Source organism: Halyomorpha halys, unplaced genomic scaffold (assembly GCF_000696795.3).
Source record: "Halyomorpha halys isolate HHAL.00 unplaced genomic scaffold, Hhal_1.1 Scaffold185.1, whole genome shotgun sequence".
Taxonomy (NCBI): Eukaryota; Metazoa; Arthropoda; class Insecta; order Hemiptera; family Pentatomidae; genus Halyomorpha; species Halyomorpha halys.
This window is the reverse complement of record NW_027106126.1, coordinates 1154142-1166526: the sequence shown is the minus strand read 5'-3', so window position 1 is coordinate 1166526 and position 12385 is coordinate 1154142. Positions and strand designations below refer to the sequence as shown.

Genomic DNA, 12385 nt, shown 5'->3' with positions numbered 1-12385 from the left:
GCTGTCCTCAGATCCACATATTTTCCTGACCCATGGAAATTATCCATAATCAAAATGATTCCCAAACCTCGAAAGCCGCCTGAACACCCATCCTCCCACCGTCCTATCTCACTGTTATCTGTCATGGGCAAAATCCTTGAGAAACTTATTTTAAAACGCCTGTACCCTATCCTAGATTCCAATCACATTATCCCAGATCACCGGTATCCACTATCCAGCAATGTCATCGTGTGGTTAATGTTCTCTCGTCTTCATTGGAGCGCGGAATGTACTGCTCGGGAGTCTTTCTTGATGTAGAACAGGCTTTTGATCGAGTCTGACACCCAGGACTGCTATACAAGATCCTTCCCCTTAAATATTTTCTCATTATCCGTCCTTATCTCTAAGACAGGATATTTAAAGTAAATCAGATCAGCGATTATTAATCCCCATTTCTTCATGTACATTTCTTCAGGGTACCAAGCTGGTGTACCTCAGGGTAGTATCCTTGGTCCTATCCATTACACAGTTTTTACAGCTGACATCCCAACCCACCCCAACACTATTCTCACCACGTATGTCAATTATACATGCCTATTTTCAGTGAATAATGTTCCTTCCATTGTATCCCAAACCCTTCGATCCCACATCACCACCCTTGAGAATGGTGCCACAACTGGAGGATTAAAATAAATTCCAATAAATCCCACCAAATCCCATTTATCCTTCATCTTGCACCACAATATCTTTTAATAATACCCCACTTATTCCTGTTGAAGAGATCCGTTACTTAGGACTAAACTGGACAAACGACTGACATGGAATCCTCATACAAGATTGAAAAGACAGGAAACAGCTCGTCGATTCCGACAATTAGAACAGTTACTAGACAATCGGTCCAAACTTCCAATCCATTACAAAAGATTTATCTGCATTCATTCAATATCAATACACAAACACACTAACTTCGAATTTCGGTTTTAATATTCAACATTCACCACCTCACAGATCGCATAATTTTACAAAAAGGGATTTAATGCCTACAGATGGGTCCATGACATATAATAATTGTCCTTTATGCCGAGAAAGACATCGTTTGTTCAGGTGCCTGCATTTTGCTCAGTGATACCTAAAAAACGCTTTGATAAAATACGACCGCTAAATTTGTGTTATAATTGTTTGTTGCCCGGTCATTGTGCCAATAGATGTCCTTCCCCTGGGTCTTGTTATCAGTGCGAAAGGCGAGATTATTAATTGGTGCATTTTCCAACATATACACATAGGCGAACGAATGACGCGGGTGGTAAAATTACTAATCCTTCTGCATCCTCCAAAAATAATGATATATTATTACTACGAGATCCTTCCTCAGAACATATGCAAGGTTCTGACAAGAAAACTAGATTCCAAAGAAGAATGAATTAAACCTACGTCCGGAATGTTTAAATGGTTTACATAAAATTCTCACTTCTATCCAGGTGACCAAGATATATGAACACCTGGAAAATGAGAATATGATTCTCATAGAACAGCTAGGGTGCAAACAGCGGGCTAGGGGTTGTAAGGAGCTCTTAGTTATAGATCCGTTCATTGCTGCACAAGTCTCGAAAAAACAGCGAAGTCTTTCCATGCTTTGGATTGATTATAAAAAGGCCTTTGACTCTGTTCCACACAGCTAGCTACTTAAAGTATTAGATATATACAAGATTCAACTAATGTAAGCAGACTCCTTTCAAACCTGACGGCAGGATGGAAAACTACGCTGAAAGTCGGAACTACCTGCACGGCCAATCAAATCAAAATACTGAGAGGAATATACCAAGGTGATTGTCTAAGCCCAATTTGACTCTAAGTTCTGCATGACCCTATTTCCATTAAGCAGGATTCTTCGAAAGGATAAGGAGGGATATAAAATTGCCATCAACGACGAAGGGACCACAGTCAGTCACAGCTGGTACATGGATGACCTCAAACTATACGCGAAAAACAAAGAACAAATAAAAAATATGGCGGAAGCTGTTTCATCTTTTACAAGAGACATAGGAATGCCATTTGGCCTCGATAAATGTGCAGTGCTCCATGTAACCAAGGGGAAACCACTTTCCCACAGTAAACAGAACATTCTGGTTAATGAAGAAGAGCACATAATGTAACTTGAATCTAATAAATTATATAAATATTTGGGCATGAAACAACATCTTAAAATATCTCGAAAAGATATGCAACAAGGATATGACGGGAAATATCGGAGACGTGGGTTTTCAGGAGAAAGTTTGGTCTGTAGTGACACCAAGGTTTTTAACGTATGGATGGAATTGTATTGGATTGTTGTTTAGGAATAAGGATGGAATAAGAGGAATAATTTTCAGGAGGTGTTTGGATCCTATTACGAATGCCTTAGTCTTCTCTGCATTCAACTTAAGCTTGTTTTCTCGTACTGGCTAATTCTATTCTGTTCTTCTAGGATCTTCTCTGTAGCAACTAATAGGTCAGAAGGTGGGAAGGAAAGGTAAATTTGGAAATCATCTGCGTACAAATGGTATTGAGAATGTTGGATGGGAAGGTTAGTGATGTAGACAGCGAAAAGGGTAGGGGATAGCGATGAACCCTGAGGGACGCCCCAGGTGAGGGGTTGATAGAAAACATTATTAAAATTCCAGAAACAAATATCCATGCTATAAATCTTTAATTTTGAATTTTTCGCTTCCTTAAACTCCAGTATGTAAAAAAATTAAAACCATAAGAAACTGTTTTCAATGCCTATGGATGCCTCCATCTTCTCCATTGCATTGACTGAAATTCAATGCCCTCGAAGATTTATAGTGGTTCGAGAATTATGGCTTTGCAAATACGACTCTCGGCGAAAATTAATGTTAAAAACAAACAAAAAAAAAAAAACTTTTCGATTCGGCATTATTTTGATAAATTTTATCATTTTTGGACGTTAGAGTGCTACGAATGTGTAGTTTCTCACACGCCTATCTTACTCTATTATAACTGAGATCAAATTTACTGAATAATATAATATACAGTTGTAAATTTCAATAAAGATATTAAAAAGTTTTTTGAATAAATCTGATGCCTAAAAAGCCTAGGAAGCTACCGAATTATATGTAATGGAGTATTGTATGCCTCCATTAATTCTTAATTTTTATTTGCAGAGGAGATTTTTATCATGTGGAACATTGTTTCATCAATAGGACAGCAGGTGGAAGCGCAAGATATTTATTCAAATTTTCTCCAGAACACCCCTATCTCAAAGAATACAGGAGTCCGCATAAGTTATGACTCACTTGTTTTACAATGACATCCGAAAAATTACTAAGGACAAATATTTTTATCTGATGAGATACCTTAATGTCTTATTATCACAAACTGGTAAAAAAAGAGTATTCAACATTAATTACAATCATCCATCAGGACCTCAAAGTCCATATGTTGCCGATTTGGCCCGAACCAGATACCAATCCTTCCATGATAAACTTCCCAACCACCCAAACCAATTCGTTTCTAACCTGGCTTCTCCTTCATCACCTAATAATCCTCCTAGGCGTCTGAAATGAAGATCGAGTATCGGAGTAAAAGATCTTTTCCTCTAGAAATCATTTTGGAGTTCTATGAATGGGTAGATTCCCCACATTTTTGTACCATGTCATTGTATCACTTACAGCAAATTTACTTGATGTATATATATACAGTAACAGTTGTAAGTAACAATAAATTATTAAAAAAATTGTTTTAAATCACTATTTTGATTTCAAAATATCGGCCGAGATATATTTTTAGTATTTTTTTTTTTTTCTGTAGCTTGTAAATTATATTTTTGCAGATCTGTGTTTATTGAAACTATTTGGATCATCTTAAAATTTGCTATGAGTTAAGAAAAAAAAATCCACTTAAATCAATCATCCTGATAACTAACTAAGGCTGTTAGACCTGTTAAAGGTGTTTAATACTAAACAACAAAGTAAACACAGTACAGGTGTTAAACAATTACACTGAAAGGCGTGTTAAACACTTACACTGAAAGGCGTGTTAAACACTTACACTGAAAGGCGTGTTAAACACTTACACTGAAAGGCGTGTTAAACACTTCATTTATATTGACCATTTTGTGATTTATACTAATTTTACCATCCAATTTAGTTACAAATGAACTACTGCAGATTGGATTAATTCAATTGTTTTAGGTAAATTATTTTTATATATTTTTACACGTGATTTTAACCTCCGAAGCAATATGTGTGTCGTACTTAGGCATTCTAGTAAAACAGTTATCTTTATCTAATCCATGTTTGAACGTGGTTTGAGAAAAAAAAAATAATAAGGTTCTCAGGGACTTTAATAATCGTAATACTAGGATTGTCTAAAGCGTAGCGATTAGATAAGAGATTATCATGGGTGGAGTATCAGTGGTAGAAACTAAAATACTTGTAGTTTAATTTAATTGCTTATTTTAAAAATAAATTATTTGATGGGTCAGTTATTGTTTCGTATTAAAATTTGTTTAGCAATTAAGTATTTATTGTTTCTATATTTTCATTTGATTCAATTTCCTTATATATACCAGTTTATAAATATACCCTCTCCGTTAAAATATTTGTTGGAAGTTTAATAGATACCTGACAAAATAATGGTAATTCTTATTTGTATTCATTAAAATAGAATTAGTACTTCATACACGGGACACCCAAAAGATATAAATTACCCACATACTCAACAATATTTACAGCTGAACTTCAGGCAATTTCAACAGCACTTCATTTAACTATAGAAAGTGAATACTCAAACGTACTCATTTGTACAGATTCAATGTCTGCACTCCAGAGTCTATCAAACTTCAGTCAAAGCGGACCTAAGATAGACAAAATTCAGAACTATATAGACATGCTAAAACATCTTGAAAAAAGTGTCTTCTTTCTCTGAACTCCGGGGCACTCAGGAATAGCTGGAAATGAGGCAGCGGATAAAGCGGCTAAAGAGGCTGCTACAATGAACGTTCCATCACTCCAAATTTACGAGCCGAAAGACATAAAGGCATTTTTAACAACAATTTCATTTTTTTTAAAAAAAGGAACAATCCGAAAAAGTTGGGATGCAATGTGAGCTGACGTACCACTCACCAATAAACTAAGAAATGTTAAAAAAAACATACAAAAGTGGACAAGTGCCATAAGGGGAAACAGAAGAGAAGAAGTGGTTGTTGCAAGAGTAAGAATAGGACTTACCAAATTAACACACCTCCACTTAATCACAAAAGAGAACCAACCTATATGCCAAACCTGTCAGTCCCCATTATCGATAAAGCATATAATTGAAGAATACTCATCATTTCTTCAAGCCTTCGAATATAATAAAATTCCTCGTACAAGAGAATTGACCCTTAAAGACTCAGCAGAATTCATAGACAAAATTATAAAATTTCTGAAAGAAACTCAACATTTTTGACTCAAAAATGAAATAGTCTATATTCAACTATCAAATGTCAAAGACAAGAAGTTTGTCAAGATGTAGTCCAAGATAACGAATCTGTTCTACAGGGGTAAGAGCCGCATTATTAAAGTATACTGTAGGGCAGTCGGCAGGTTTACGACGAAGAGTAAATGTGATTTGTTGGGATTTATTTTTATCCTCCAATTTCGACACCATTCTTCGAGGATTGTGATATGGGACTGGAGAGTTTGGGATGCAATCAAAGGGTTATTACTAACTGTGAGCACACATGTGTCATCAGCATATATAATAACCCTTTATCGGGGGGTTCTTTATAATAACCCTTCCTTCAACAATGTGAAATGGGTTTTATACACTTTACTGTGTCTTCTCTCTTTGCCTTTTTATACCATAAAAATTTATAAAAAACTTCTTATAAATTAGGTCGTATTCAATAAATTATTCGGGTATGTGCCCTTTGCTTTTTTATCAATTTTTATTAAATTTTGACCTATTTTGAATCGATGCTCAAATGTTTCAGAAAATAATCATTGTACAACTAATTTTTATGAAATAGTTAAGAATCTTCAAAACCCACAATCAGTTTTAAGCTTCCATAAAGATGAATAAAATCGGATAGGATGAAAACGTTTCATTGCTTGATTGAAATGTCCAATTTGTTATTTTAAAGTCCGCTTTTGAAATAGAAATGTTTTCATAATATACTTAATTTTATATAGAATTATTAAATAGACTATAGTCTTTTTATGGTGGCTTATAATGAACTTTAAACTTAGGACGTCACATTTCATGGTAGAAATTGGCTTAAACTCAATTTATCCCAACAAAAGAGTTTCAAGGTTTTAAAGTTGTTTATGCAGTTAAACTTTTATAAACTTATTATATCATAAGCAGAGTGTACTCATGCAAAAAATAAATAAAGAAATATAAAGTGTAATTATAAAAGGAAAGTTACTTTGAATAATAAAAAAGTGTTGATTTATTATTGATTTATAAACCTAGAATACTAATGAAAGAATAGAACTAAAAGCACGTCAATTATTAATTAACTCATGATTTGCTAACAACAGCATATTATAGTAAATAGCTAATAGAAGAAATAGACCACATGCATAGGTTGCGTATGGGCTCCCTCACTCCAGAAGAAATAAAAAGAAACATTTTTGAGCGAAAGTCACATTAAATTAATTTTAATAATAAAGAAAGGGCTGCCGCTGATAAGGGACAAAAAGGATTAAATAATATCGAACCAAAGTATCAGTCGAAGCTAATCTAAAACACGTCCAAAACTGATTATAAGATTACCTAATGAGCTTCAACCAAAAAAGAAATAAAGATCTACGAAAAATGAGTTTTGAAGATATTTATGAGCTATGTTATATAATACAATAGAGTATGACTATTACAATATAATATACAGAAAACAATAAAACAAAATTAAATTTAAATAACGTCTTAAACATATTTATTGCTTTATTTATTTATTTAATGTAATTTACAACTGTACAAAATAACACAATAAGTAAATATGTTGTATGTTTCATATACACTTGAAAATCTTGGGAAGGAACCATTCATTGGTAGTACTTCAAATATTAATTTAAATTAGAAGGTCCCGTGGCCATCTTCTTTTCAGACGCCTTGGAGGATTATCAGGGATTGTTAAAGTTGAAACATTAAGAATTAATGGGTTAGGATGGTTAAGGAGTTTGGAATGAAAAGACGCATATCTGTTTTGGGTCAAATCTGCAACGAATGGGATGTTAAGGTCTTTGTGAATGAGTTTATTTGTGACGTAATAAGGAGCATCAAGGATTTTACGAAGGATTTTGGATTGTAAGGAATGGATGCGGGAGGAATTTGATGGTTTGGTGGAGCCCCAGAGCTCAACTACATATGTCTAAATTGGTCTGATTATCGTAGTGTATACTAATTTTTTGTAGTGAATGGGAAGTTTAGAGCGTTTGTCAAGTAAGTGTAGCAATCGGAATCTACGAGCAGTTTATTGTCGTTTCAGTCTTGTGTCTAGATTCCAAGTAAGTCTCTTGTCAACATGGAGTTCTAAGTATGGAATCTGTTGTACAGGCGTTAGTGGATATTTATTGCTGAATATAATATTTACATTCAGCATGAAGAACATCAAATTAAGCTTGTTTCCCCACTTATGAAGGGAAAAACAAATGGACGGACTCCGGTAATTCCTGCCAATTCTCTCCTCAACGGAGTCACTAATACTGAAAATCAGACGCTGAGCAAAGATCTAAGCTGCAGACGCTCATGACTTGAGTGGAGAATCTGACCATTGCCAGATATCCAATATAAATATTTTCAAAACGTCTCTGGGTCCTGCTATACCTTCGATTAGGGTTTAACCCTTCAACGTCACTGTGGGGCTAATTCTGACCCCACTGAAATGAATTGTAAGATTTTTAGCTTTTAAAAAATTTTTTTTTAAGCAGCTCCTTAAACTTTTGTAAATTTAGTTGGTAACCTTAGGTAGGTGAGAAAGGTTAATTCAGGATAGTACTCATTGCATCTTTGAGTAGGGTCATTTAAAATCTTGTCTGAGATAGTTTTGGCCCTAGGGTCAAAACTCGTAATTTGTAGAGAGACTCTCCTTTTAAACTAAGTTGCTATTTCATAAAAATGCATGGATATAACTTCTAACGATGGCTTTATTTTTCTTTTTAGATTGAGAATGGAGTATATTATAGAAAATGTAGAAAAATGGTCAACAGAACGTATTATGAAAGAAATAGCCGACGACGAAAATGAGAATCAAACACAAGAATTCATAGATGGAGAATATAATGATGAAGACAGCGAAGTGTATGGAAAAGAAGAATTACTCGATAGTTCATAAAGTGAAATCAGTCCCGATGATGACCTCTGGAACTCTCCTTGATGATGGAGAATAACCTCTGAACTTGATTTAGAGGAATAACCTAGCATGTCTCAGGCAAAACCTTCCTTCAACAATGAGCCACCAAGAAAGAGAATAAATTCACGCACTGTTCTACAAGGAGAGAACTTGAAAATTGTGTTGAAAAATATCAGAAAAGCGTGGGAGAAGAGCTTTAAAAAAATATCGTGAGTCATTTGTCAGGTCCTAAAGAACTGAAGAAAAATGGCCAATCCAAATTGAAGCGTGCAGCCTGCTCTTTTCCGTTGATATAATAGAAAAAATAGTGGAACAAACAACTATGCTGCAAGCAATTCTGAAATCATAGCTTTTGTGGAAATTATTTAATTTATGGGTCAACAGATGTCTGCCCTTCTCAAGTTGGAAGAGTTGTGATCCCTGATTTATATGGTACCTCAATATATAGAGCAACATTTTCACTGAACCGGATCAAGTTTTTGAAGTACGATCGGTTAATCAGTGAAGAACACTGTCATATTGAAACACGTTGTGAAAAATACAATGACCTAAAAACAAAGAAGAAAATAATAAAAATCCTGTCGTTTTAGTAATATTACTATTATATTATATTACTTGACACAAATATGGTACTTTTCTATATATCTCTATTTCTGGAATATAATCCTGGAAATATGTTGTTATTGAAAATTAATAAATTATCGAACATAGAATATAAAAACAGTGCACCAGTTTAGTTTTGACAAAAGAAAGGGATGTTAAAAATAGGGCTGGTTCAATGTATGGTAAAAGCATAACTATTTAACTTCTGTCAGTGACTGTCAGGTAGATAGTCTACTTTCATAATGGCCCCTAAATTATTGTAGATTGTAGATTAATAGCCATATCCACAAAAATTTGAATTTTGACGATTTCTGTTAGAAAGGTTTCAAGGAAGTGCGAATAAAATATTCAGATCTTATTAATTGATTGTATATGTTTTTAAGCATAGCTAGGTTGAGTTTGAATTTTTATAACATCTTGTACAAGAGACAAAGGATGAAAAATACGATTTTTATTTTTTTTGGGGGTAGGAAAATGGGTTTTCGTCCTATTAGAAGGAGCAAGACGTCCCAATGTGTCCCTGTGGTAAGGGCAATGTGTCCCAGTAGTATGAGGAAGCAATCTAATTTCTCACCGTTACTTTACAATTTGAAGCGTCCACTGAGACGTGTTGACCCACTGGTAGTGAAAGGATTAATGGAAGGGTGGAGTGAATTTCTCATGAATTGTGGTGGATTTGGTCGGAATTAGGTCATGATATTGAGTACTGTTGGTTACAGAGGATGGAGCATTGATTATTGTTAGACGGACATATGATTTTAGAATTTTTAGCTGTCCCCAAAAGATCTAGTCCCTATAGTACTATTTTCTAGTAAAGTGTTAGTTTCTTATCAGCTCCAAATCATCGGTTAAGTTCTTCTCTTAAATTGTGGTATGCGGATTCCACGTTAGTGCTCTTTCCATGAGGAAACTAAGAGACCGGAATTCGTCTGAAAAAGAAGGTGGTGTGGAGTTAAATTGATCTAGTGGACATGATATGCGCCGAAGGTTGATGGTGGTAACTTTTTTTAGTTTCTAACAATGGTTACACTAATCCCCGATCAGGAGGAGGTGCCTTTGTAGATTTGCGGATACTGTATCAGGATCCTAAGTTAGATGAAAAAATGACGTTATCACCAACGAATGTTGCCAAGACGGATTCAGGGTGAGTAAGAATAAAGGATAAGGGGATGTTGAGGACAGGACTCAAGAAATGTCGTATGGAACACCAGCACGAATTTCTCAAAAACACAAAATTCTGTTTCATAGAAAACTCAAAAGGAGCGTCAGGGAGGAAACTTAAAGGAGAGCCTGGGAGGTAGGAACGAAGGAGTGGGATAAATATATTTTAAGCATATGAAGCAAATCGGCGTCCCACACTTGGTAAAAAGCCTATGTAATGTCCAGAAATTCAAACGATCTTCCAATTTTAGCCACTTTTTCAATATTGCTCATTTTAATTTTTTAACTTAAGTCTCATCTTCCCGTTTTAAAGGAATGTTTGAAAAATAAGATAAGATCTTACTAATTCCGAGTTTGAGAAGCGGGTAGCCTGAGAAGTCTGGTCTTCTATTATAATTTGCGTTATGACCTCCTTCGAATGAAGGTAACATGTCATACACCAACTTAATACTTCTTATAAGTGAAGGTTTTAGTATAAAGCGAAGTGGTATCCGGAGAGGTCCCAGTCACTTGTGGAGTACACCAGGGGTCTGTATTACCTCCAATACTTTTCTCGGTAAAAACAGCTGATACAGTTGGAGTCAAGTATGACAGGGCTACTTTAGCAGCATATGCCATTATCTACAGTAGTTCTATGAGTGCAGACAGAGACAGCTCTACGGCAGGTGGGGAAGCCCTGTACGTAAACCACCAAGAAACTGGAAAGGCTGAATATCACAGTTAATCCCAAGAAGCCGGCTATATTATTTTCTCCTTCTAAGACAACAAGCGCCCTCTACTTAAAGCCTATTGGGTTGCAGGGTACAAGAACTGACCGGCAGTTTAGTGCACCTAGATGTCACCCTTGACAGACAACTAACGCTAGCTCGCCACTGCTATAAGAAAATAAAGCATGTTAGAATCAAGTCTTACAGGCCTAATCACCTGCTAGCATCTCCTGACCTTTCTCTCCACCTCAAATTACTGATATACAAAATTATTCTCCGATTTGTCCTGTACAGAGAAACTATGCTCGCCAGCATAGCTCTCACTATCGCAAAGAAACTACAACAGGTTCAGGATATACCTCAGACGTATTGTAAAACATAGTACATACAAACATACTACTTTGATATGAACAGACTACAGTCATATGACACTTAGACTGCTAGAATGAAATTCATCTCACGAAGGCACATCAAATTCTTTGATAGCCTCCAACACTGGGCTCATTAACCCACTTTCTCAGACATTTAAACCATCAGGATCTCCGCAAAAGTGGCAGACACACATAAGCACTCGATTGAGGACTGCTTACTTACTACTGAAGTCACGAAACCTGATGATCTGAAACAGTACCGTTTTCCCATATGTATCTATCATATTCCCTTTCCTCGGCCCCCTCTAAATCCATCTAATGCAGTAAAACATATTTATTTCACCACTATCTCACTAACACTTCCCATCCAATGGAAGGTTTTGGTTTTTAAGCCGTTTTTCAATATGAGTCACTTTTTTAATATCACTCGATTTAACTAATTTTTAACTTGAGTTTCTCATTACCATTTTAAATAAATATTTCAAAAGCTTCAGGAGTTCCGTTTGTTTTGATTTTTTATTATACATTTTATTTCTTTTTATTATATTTTTATGACTCTCACTGCTTGCGTGACAGCGGCCTTAATTCCTTAAAATGCCTTCGGACAATACAAGGATAAAACTAAAAATTTATTGTTAGGATATTTGTATTGTATATATATTTGTATTAGTTTAATTGAATAAAGAGGGTATGGAAAAAAAAACTTTCATTAGCTATTTTTTAATTTTTTAAGATGAATTTTTCTTTTATTGATTAAGAACTTTTAGTCATCAATAAAATAAATGGACACAAATTTAATTTCTACTTATTATTACTAGAACTACTAATAATGTGCAATGAACTTACTTATTACGGACGGAACACGTTCTGACCGAGGACTAGTAGCACACTAGACCCTATCAGCTTCAATCTCCGGGTCCCTCCCGCAGCAGTCAGGATATATTAGTCAATCCTATTTAATCTCCTTACTATATTTATGTTATCCTAACGGCCGTTGTACAGAAGATTACCAAATTAAGTAGTTACATTGGGGAATTATAGTTTGGATAGCAGTTCAAAATACATTTTTTTGGGGTATAAGAACAAATTAAAAAAAAAGGACGAAATAGAATGACTAAGAATTATTATTAAGATTAAGAAAAGCATTTAAAAAAAGAAAATACTTTAGAATAATTTTCATTTGAAATATTTTCTTCTAATAATTGAATTATTTTTCTTTGATAATAATA

General features: G+C 34.7%; 1 protein-coding gene across 1 annotated transcript in view; it reads right to left on the bottom strand.

Annotated features, from left to right (window-relative positions):
- Positions 1-12085, bottom strand: part of Rh50 (Rhesus blood group-associated glycoprotein Rh50) — a 43923-nt gene extending 31838 nt beyond the window's left edge. The window contains exon 1 of the mRNA XM_014418247.2: positions 12003-12085. The gene's annotated coding sequence lies outside the window, so the exon portion shown is untranslated. The remainder of the gene's footprint in view (positions 1-12002) is intronic.
- Positions 12086-12385: the final 300 nt, after the last annotated feature.